The sequence below is a fragment of the Hippopotamus amphibius genome, chromosome 6 (genome assembly GCF_030028045.1).
Source record: "Hippopotamus amphibius kiboko isolate mHipAmp2 chromosome 6, mHipAmp2.hap2, whole genome shotgun sequence".
NCBI lineage: Eukaryota > Metazoa > Chordata > Mammalia > Artiodactyla > Hippopotamidae > Hippopotamus > Hippopotamus amphibius.
In genome coordinates, this window is record NC_080191.1 from 169,324,547 (window position 1) to 169,333,781 (window position 9,235).

A 9,235-nucleotide genomic window follows, 5' to 3' on the forward strand; every position below is an offset into this window, starting at 1 on the left:
AGACATGGAAGAGTCTTAAGTACACATCACTGAGTGAAATAAGCCATTCTGAAAACGCTACATACTGCATGATTCCAAATATGTGACATTCTGGAAAAAGCAAAACTATAGAAACAGTAAAAAGATTAGTAGTTGCCAAGGGTTGCGGGCAGGGGATGAATAGGCAGAGCACAGAAGATTTTTAGGGCAGTGAAACTGTTCTGTATGATAATGTATGGTGGATATATATCATTATAGAAATATAGAGAATGCACAATACTGAGTGAACCTTAATATAAACTATGGACTTCAGTTAACAATAATGTGTCAATACTGATTCATCAACTGTAACAAATGTACCACATGAATGTGAGATGTTGATAACAGAGGAAACTGTGTGCTTGGGGGTGGTAAGGGAGGTATATAGGAAGTCTCTAAATTTCAGCCTTCTTACCTGCAAAGTGAGGATAAAATTACCTAGGGGGTTCTTGTGAGGATTAAATTAGATAATACATGAAAAACAGCTGGACACAAAGTGCCTCTCTTCCAGCACTGCCACGTTCAGGCTTGTAGAATAGAGACGTTCTGCAAACTCAGGGTTTTTTAATTCTACCCCTGAGTGCCTGGAGGGTAGAAACACACCGGGACATCTGTATGCCCTGCAGGTGGGTGGGCTCCCCTTGGTGATCTAGTGGAGCAGGCCAGTGGACATCTTCTGGATAAGGCTGCCGGGCTGCCTGTTCCTTGACATCAGGGTAGCAGGTTGTGAGGTCCAGGCAACCACGGAAAAAGAGGTCCAGGCCCTCCTAAGGCCACACAGTTAGAAAGTGGCAAACCAGGAGGAGAGTTCATGTTTCTACACTCAAGGCTCTTTCCATGAAAATAGAAAGGGGGAGATAGAAGAGGGATGGGAGGGGCATTGGAGGGTGCAGCAAGAGAAGGAAAAGGAAGTGAAGACACTGTAGGAGTGGTGCAGAAGGAGCTTGTTCAAAGAGCAGGATGTCCGGCCAGGAGGTCCAGTCCCTCCCCTAGGCCTCACCCAACCATGTGATTTAGTGTCATAGGATGATGCCTGCTCTGTGAGGTTGCAATAAGGTAATGTAATGGATGCCAGGCTATCTTAAAAAGAATGACATACCATATAAATGTAAGAGATTCCTGTCTCTGGTCCTCAGAGCTCTGCCACTTGCAGGTGTATAACCATCTTTCTGCATGATGGGACCCTTGGGCCTCAGTGACGTATCAGGAGGCCAAATGAGATCAAACACCTAGCCACAACAGGTACTCAGTGTTGGCTGTCTTTTCCTCCTGTCTCACCTAGGGCCAGGGTGGGCCAGGGGCATTCACCAGTTCCTGCTTACCCTCTCCACAGGTCCCTGAAGATTAAGGGCCAGTGATCCTAGGAGGGGTGTATTCAGCTCCTAAGTAAGTTTGCTGATAACAAAGCTAGCCTGTCTGCAAGTGAAACTATTCTTGGGCCAGGAAATGGCCCTCTCTGGCCCCCCAACTCCTTGCTATTGTGGGAAATGCTTCACGTGCGGGGCTCCCACGTGGTCAGGATGACTATTGCCGCCACCCTGAGTCTTAGGACAACTCACCTGGGACCAATTTTTGCATCAGAATTGTGAAACCAAAAAGGTTTATTTTTGACAACCACCCAGTGTGTGCTTCACTATAAAGTGGGCATAATATCATTAGCCACTTCACGGGACTGTTACAAAGGTTAAATGAAATAATACATGTACAACGTTTAGTATAGCACCTGGCACACAGCAAGTACTTAGTGAACATTAGTGATCAATACTTCTATTATCAGGGCATGAGACTAGGTTTGCGGGGGGCAGGGGGGGTTGTTGTGCATCTAGGATTATTACATTGTTCTCAGTTAGAAATGGCTGATCCAGATGGTCCCCTTTGTTTTTGTAAGGAAAGGCTGGGGGAAAATACCCTAACATGAGACAGGTTTCTGTGTTTCCCCGAAGGCAAATGCCTCAATCCAGGGGCACGTGTATCACCAATCCCAAGCCTCTATCAGTTCCCTTGGGATAGCAGCCTGATCAGTCTGAGAACTAAGAATGAACGGAGAGACACACACACCCTCTTGCCTCTGAAACAGGGTGACTCATGCCCTGGCAGGTGGGATGACAGTCATGCCTTTCCCACTGGTGGGGAAGAGAAGCAATTGTCAGTGACAATCTTCTCCTTGAAAAGGTTCATGACAAAAGGTAAAGATTTCTGAGGTGGGGAAAAATGATTAGGTTCGCATTAACCACAACCCACAGAGATGCAAATCCTATTTCGAGCAAGCAAGAGGCAGAAACTACAGGAGAGAGAGGTATATCTTCTCCCCTGGCAACTGTACCAAATCTAAGCATTCTCTGCAGGCTTAATTGCCATGTAACTTTCAACTTTATAAACATGTTTTAAAAATAATAACTGTGGCCAGAATGAGAGTTTTAGAAAGTAGCAGCCAGCAGGTTGTGAGCCTAGGTTAAATCGTTTAAAGAGACTGAAAGTGGCCTGGGACAAGGATAGAGCCCTGTTCCCAGGGAAGCAAGTTCCAAGGAAATGAGGCCTGGGTATCACCCAACGTCATGCACAGGATCACTTACTGGAATTAATCATTTCATTGTCAAATAATTCTCTCAAACAGATCTTGGAAGAAAATGAAAAATTCAACCAATTGTAATAGAAAGCAAAAGAGAAGAAAGAAAATTTACCCTAGACTCTATCTCCTCCAAATTTAACTCATTTTCTGGGTTCCCCTATGTAATCTTAGTTAAGATTATACAGTTAAATTGTTAAACTCCTTTTTTCCCAGGCATAGTCCTGAGAAAGGGGTCATTTGGGGGTTGTTTATTTTGGCGTAGAATTGATCTAGCAGAGTGGTCATGCCTGGTGAGAACTTTCTGGGATCTGTCTAGTTGGGTGATGACACCAGAAAGCTATGAAGCCCTGGGGCAGGAGTGTGAACGGTGGCTAGAGAGCAGGGCGTGAGGCAGCTGACCTTGAGCAGGTCTACCACTCGGGGGATTCCCAAGTGGGGGAAGATGCTGGTGGGGTGGGCTGAGATTCTCAATTAAGTGGGTGTGGGTGACAGAAAATTAAAATGTGCTTTTATGTTAACATGACCTTCTTGTAGCCACAGGCTGGGGCTTGGGGACATTTTAGCAATAGACAAAATCTTGCTTATATCCACCAGCAAGGAAAACATATAAAAACCTCAGGGATATTTTGTCTTATTCCCTGACAGTTTAAAGATGATCTTCAAGGTCGGAGAAGAGCGGAATAACAGCCTGTTCTCAAGACTTACCTCCCTTCTGGCACAATCCAGTTTCTCAAGGGTGGTGAAACATGTTGAGGAAGGCACTCTTGCAAAAAAAAAAAGAAATTGGTTCTTGAGAGAGAAACGGAGAAGAAATATCACAACAACATGTGGTTTTGGTAGACAGAATGCTTATGAACGGACTTTTCTTCAGAAGTTAATTAAAAAAAATTATAAACAGATGCCTTTTGGTTGTTATTGTGTTTCAAAATGTTGACTTGTTATTTACATCCAAGGATCCTCCCTGTATTCCAGAATAACAATTTCTACCAAGAGAAGTACTTCATTCAATTCCGCGGTGAGGTTACAAGAGGTTGGATTGGAAGAGCACTCCCTAAAGCACCCATCATCCGCCTTGTGTCCAGGCCTGTGGGGGAGACACGTCTAAGATGAGTCGCCATGCTTCCTGTCCTCAGGGTGCTCACACTCCAGCTGTAGAGAGAGCTAGTGCTCAGCTGGATGAGTTAATTCAACATGCACATTAAACACTGGTTTTGGCACCACATAGACCGTCAACGTGTGCCGCAAACCAGCATGACTCGTAACCCCCAAGCATGCCTGGCTTGGACAGCCTGTCGAAGGAGGACCTCTAGGTCACTTTACAGGTGGGCCATGGATTGCGCTCTGCCTCCCAACGGGAAGAGGAGGGGCTACCACGGGCCGTTTGCGTGGACCTGCCGGGCTCCCTTGGGCTTCAGGTGGAACCATCACCTCTCTGTTCTCCAACTGAAGACGCAATGGCTGCCCTGCACTTGGGACACACGGAGCACGGGTGGTACACAACCACCCAGCTGAGCTCTGCCACACGGTCTGGACGAAGAAAAGCTTGGGGTGCTACAGAGGCAGGCAGCTGGCCCCTCCGTCCATCCCAAAGGCCCGCGTCCGAGGGCTGACGGATGTGAGTCAGGCACCGCTCGCAGGGCTCAGAGGCATGCTTGCTTCTGGTCACTGTCTGTCTCGTTTCTGCTCTGGGGCCCTTGTCACCTTTGGGACTTTTCAGCGTGGGTACACTGTCTTCGCGGCTCTGCCCCTCCTGCCGAGGGAGGCAAGCGGCTCCCGGGCGACAGGAGCAGCCCGGGGCGGGGTGCGCGCGCTGCCCGGCCCAGCGCGTGTCCAACCTCGGCGTTCGCCCCTGCGCACAAACTAACCCTCTGGCTTCCCGGAGGAAGGCTGCGGCCAGAAAACGACAGACGGTAGAATTGCCTTTTTACACAGAAAACCAGGGCTCTGTGAGAAAGCCTCGGCCGAGAAGAACACTCGGGGGAGGGGCCCACACGCGGGCCGGGCTGCGGGCCCACGGCAGCTCTCAGGGGCCGCCCGGGCCTCCGCGCGCCGTGTCCGCACCTGGGAGGACGGCGGGCCCGGGAGAGAGCGTGCGGGCAGCACTCCCCCCGCCCCACACACACTGCCCCGGGCGCCGCCCCGGAAGCCTCATCTCCCGTGGAGAGCGTTTCTCCCGGCACCTGGGCTCCCCCAGCGCCGCCAGCAGGCGACCCCTCGGGCCCCGGGGCGCCGTGGGTGGGAGCGCAGCATCCTCCCCCCAGGAAACGGCGGGGACGGTACACAAGACCGTGAGGCCGGGGCCTCTTCGCAGCCCGCTCACCCCTCACGGGCCGGCCCAGGCCGCGCGCCCTCCCCCCCGGCAGCGTCGGCGGAAGCGGGAGCGTCTCCTTCCGCCGCCCCGCGCCTGGCGCTGGAGAAGCGCGACCCCTCGTGGCGGCCCTGGGAAGAGCGCCGCGGCTCCCCGCCCCGGGGGAGGCTGCGCGGCCCGGTCCCGCGGGGGGCGTCGAGGGCGCGGCTGCGCGGGGCGTGTTGGCGAGCTGGGGAGCAGGGCGGGGGGACGCCGGAACGCCAGGGGGCCCGGCCGCGCACACCTGGCCCCCGAGGCCCGCCCGCGGTCCCGACACGTCCGTCCCTCCTCCTACGTCTTCCTCTTTGGTGACACCCAAGACTCGGCCCGTGCCCCCCCCGTGCCCCACCTGGCTGAAACAAGCTCACCTGCCTCTGTTACGGAACCGAACCTGGGTCAGCTCGCCCCGCCCGGTGAAGCCAGTCTGCGGACCCGGGCGGGGGTGGAGGAAATGCAGGGTGTATCGCAGCGCAGCAAGCAAGGAGCCCCGGGGCCGCTGTTTGAAAGACCCGAACTCCTCGAGGGAGAGGGCTTTACAGACGGGGTGGGAGAGGGCGGCTGTGGGCGTGTGAGCCGCTCCTGGACACTCTTCCGACTGCTGGTGGTGAGGCAACTGGGAGGCAACACCATCAGCCTTCTGCTTCCAACCGTCTGGGGGCTCCTGGTTGTGGGCAGCACGCAGTGAACGTCTTCCACCCGGTGGGGGTTTCAGCATCTGCTCCAAGGATGTGGCTCAGGACATTACCTGCAGCCCTCGAGGAGGAACTAAAGGTCCTTGACTTTGTTTAATGGCTAAACTATTATTCTCTTGCCTTGCTTGACCTTTTCCCTTTCTTTCTGCATCTTCTCACTTCTCTGATTAAATTTATTCTTTGGAACTTGAGGAAGGCCTGGGAGGCTAAAGTATTTCTACAGACAAGAGGTGGACAGAGGACATGGTAGGGAGGGGTCTGTTTGGGGACGGCCCCATAGGGTCCTGTGCCTGAAGAAGGGGAAGGTGGGAAAGGCATCAAGCAGTGTGTCTGGGTATGAACCAGGGCACCTGGTTGGAAACACCTGGTTGCAGTCCTCAGGTGGCCTCCATCTATGTCTCCATGGTCCTGCCGTGACCAATCGGTCAGTCCTATCTTCAGCGGGGGTGGGGGTGGGGAGGGCTTGAGCAGGCAAATATCGAGTGGCTTGCCCTGTGAGGCAGCAGGACTGCTTGGTGAATGTGACTTTTCAGGGCTCCACCACCTTCATCAACACCACCCCATTCTTTGAGATGGAAAATCCACATTTTTCCCAACCTTCAGTAAAGTGTTACGCTATTTGCATTAAAGCCCTCCTTCCCTTTTCGCTTCTAAACAGACTGCCTAGCTTAAGCCCCTCCTATAAGGAATTGTGGAGATGCCACCAGCCACAGGATGTGATGCCCATGGGGCTTAGGAGGCAGAAGCTTTAGGAAGTGAAGGGTATGGGGAACGCTTGAAGGGAGAAGGCTCTGTCCTCAGCACTGCACCCTCTCCCTTCCTAGTCTCGCAAATACATTCAGAACCTTTTTGTTGCTGTTGTTTCCTATGAATCATAATCCATCTTCAGTTCTATGTGACTTTATAGAGTTTAATGAGACCCCAAACTGCTATACCTACAAGGTCAAATTGAGTGTTATTTGTATATCATTTTTGCCAAGTCTATTTCCAATCATAGATAGGGTGACCTTCCATCCCAGTTTGCCTGAAACAGTCCTGGTTTATATCTGTCACCCTGGCATAATTGTTCATGGTATTCTCTTTCACTCTGAAAAGGGCCCCTTTTAGATGGTGAATTACACTGTCATGCTAATCACAGATAATCTATGTAAGAAAACATTTAGGGGACTTCCTAGGTGGCGCAGTGGTAAAGAATCCGCCTGCCAATGCAGGGGACACGGGTTCCAGCCCTGCCCTGGGAAGATTCCACATGCCACGGAGCAACTAAGCTCGTGTGCCACAACTATTGAGCCTGTGCTCTAGAGCCTGTGAGCCACAACTACTGAGCCCATGTACTGCAACTACTGAAGCCCACGCGCCTAGGGCCCGTGCTCCACAGCAAGGGAAGCCACGACAATGAGGAGCCCGCACACCACAATGAAGAGTAGCCCCCGCTCGCAGCAACTAGAGAAAGCCCGTGTGCAGCAACAAAGACCCAACACAGCCAATAAATAAATAAATTTATAAAAAAAAAAAAAGAAAACATTTAGGCATGAGGATTAAGAGGATGTGAGAGTTAATGTTACCAGGAATTTGAGATTTAAATGGTTATAATCTTGGCATAATTAGCTCTAAGCTTCCTGGCAGCTGAAACAAAAGAAAAATATGAAGAGTTAGGAAGTTGATTCTGTCTTGTAAAATGATGCCTATTATGTCTTCTGGAGACATGTTTATCAGGCACTTACTTTAGGAGGAAGTTTTCACATAAATTGTTACATAAGGGACACTGAGCAGCATTTTCTATGTGGCCATTTTTAATAATGGTCCTTAAAATTATTGTGCTTTTCCAATTCTCTTTCTCTGTGAAAAATGGGGAGGGAATAAAGATTACTTCACAGGAGTTAACTGAGATAATATGTGTGCACGTGCCAACTGTAAATATCAAAATACTGTCATTTTCATTCTTATTACCTTGTTGAAAACCCTCCTCTTATTGATGGGGAAGCCAAGGCCCAGAGAGAGAGAAGTCATGTGGCTAGTTAGTGACAAAACAGGGATTAAGATTCCTGTTTAACTCTCAGTGCTAATAAAACCTCACGGAGCCGTTCACGGACATTCTGAGATTCTGTCAGGCTGCCTGTGCGGGCTGGAATGGAGGATGGGAAGATGAGGCAGAAAGGCCTTGGACAGTAGTGGCCCAGATACAGATGCTCGAAATGCTGTTTTAAGACAGCATCATAAAGAGGTGTTATTAACGTAATTTTCTTTTAGCAAGACAGAAAGCGTCTTCTGGCGCCTGTCTGAGTTACTCTCAGGTGAAAGAACAAGGCCTCTGTTTTTTGCAAGAAAAAAGTTGCTCCCAGTCTGGTTTCCAGGGGCACAGCCTTTTGAAACTCGTTCCAGCAGTGGGTTTTCCAGCATTATAGCACAGCCTTCTTTTCAGTTTCTCCTCCTCCCAGCCAGTGGGTCTCGAAGTGTGGTCCCAGACCAGCCGCATCAGCATGGCTCAGAAACTTGTGAGATACGCATAATCTCAGGCTCACCCCAGACCCACTGAATCAGAAACTGGGGGGTGGTTCTGCTGCACACTAAGGGTTGAGGTCCCTGCTGCAGGCTGTTCTTTAGGGCCCTGCCTGCCTCCCTAGACAGAAGAGAAGCAAAATTATGGAATAATCACTCTTGCTGTGCTCCCCAGCCCCCAAGAAGGCTGTTCTTTCCAAACTCCTAACAACCATTGATTTTTCAGCTGTGGCTGTCGCACCTGGACTTGCTCAAAAGTGAAGTTGCATGGCCTCTGTTTGATGGTCTGCCTAGCCAAGACCAGCTCTGGATAATAAAAACTACCTTTACCAAGCACTTCATGTGTGCCAGGTTTGAGAGCACTACAATCTGATGGCCCGATTTCGGTTTTGTTTTTTTGTTTTTTTGTTTTGGAAGGTTATTAACTATTGGTTCAATTTTTTTAAATTAATTATTTAATTAATTGGTTATGTTGGGTCTTCGTTGCTGTGCGTGGGCTTTCTCTAGTCGCAGCGAGTGGGGGCTACACTTTGTTGCAGTGCGCAGGCTTCTCATTGTGGTGGCCTCGCTTGTTGCAGAGCACGGGCTCTAGGCACGCGGGCTTTAGTAGTTGTAGCATGTGGGCTCAGTAGTTGTGGTTCGCCAGCTCTAGAGCGCAGGCTCAGTAGTTGTGGAGCATGGACTTAGTAGCTCTGAGGCATGTGGGATCTTCCTGGACCAGGGCTCGAACCCGTGTCCCCTGCATTGGTAGGTGGATTCTTAACCACTGCACCACCAGGGAAGCCCCCAATTTCATTTTGTTTGAAAGAAAAAACACTTAGATCTTCAGCCTCTGATATCTATGGCTGATTTCCAGTTGGATAAATTTAAAAGGATATTTATTTATTTATTTATTTATTTATTTATTTATTTTAAGGTTAATCAGTTCTCCAGGAAGTGAAAGCTATATAGCCTTTCACTTTTCACTAGAATGTAGAATTCTGTAGGAACTGCGATTCCCTTCTGAAAGAGCTTTTCCCGTTTCCAAATAGATCTCAGCGGAAATAGTCTGTCCTAACCTGAAAGAATATTGATTCACTTTTCAAGGCATCATGAGCCTAACAGTTTTAC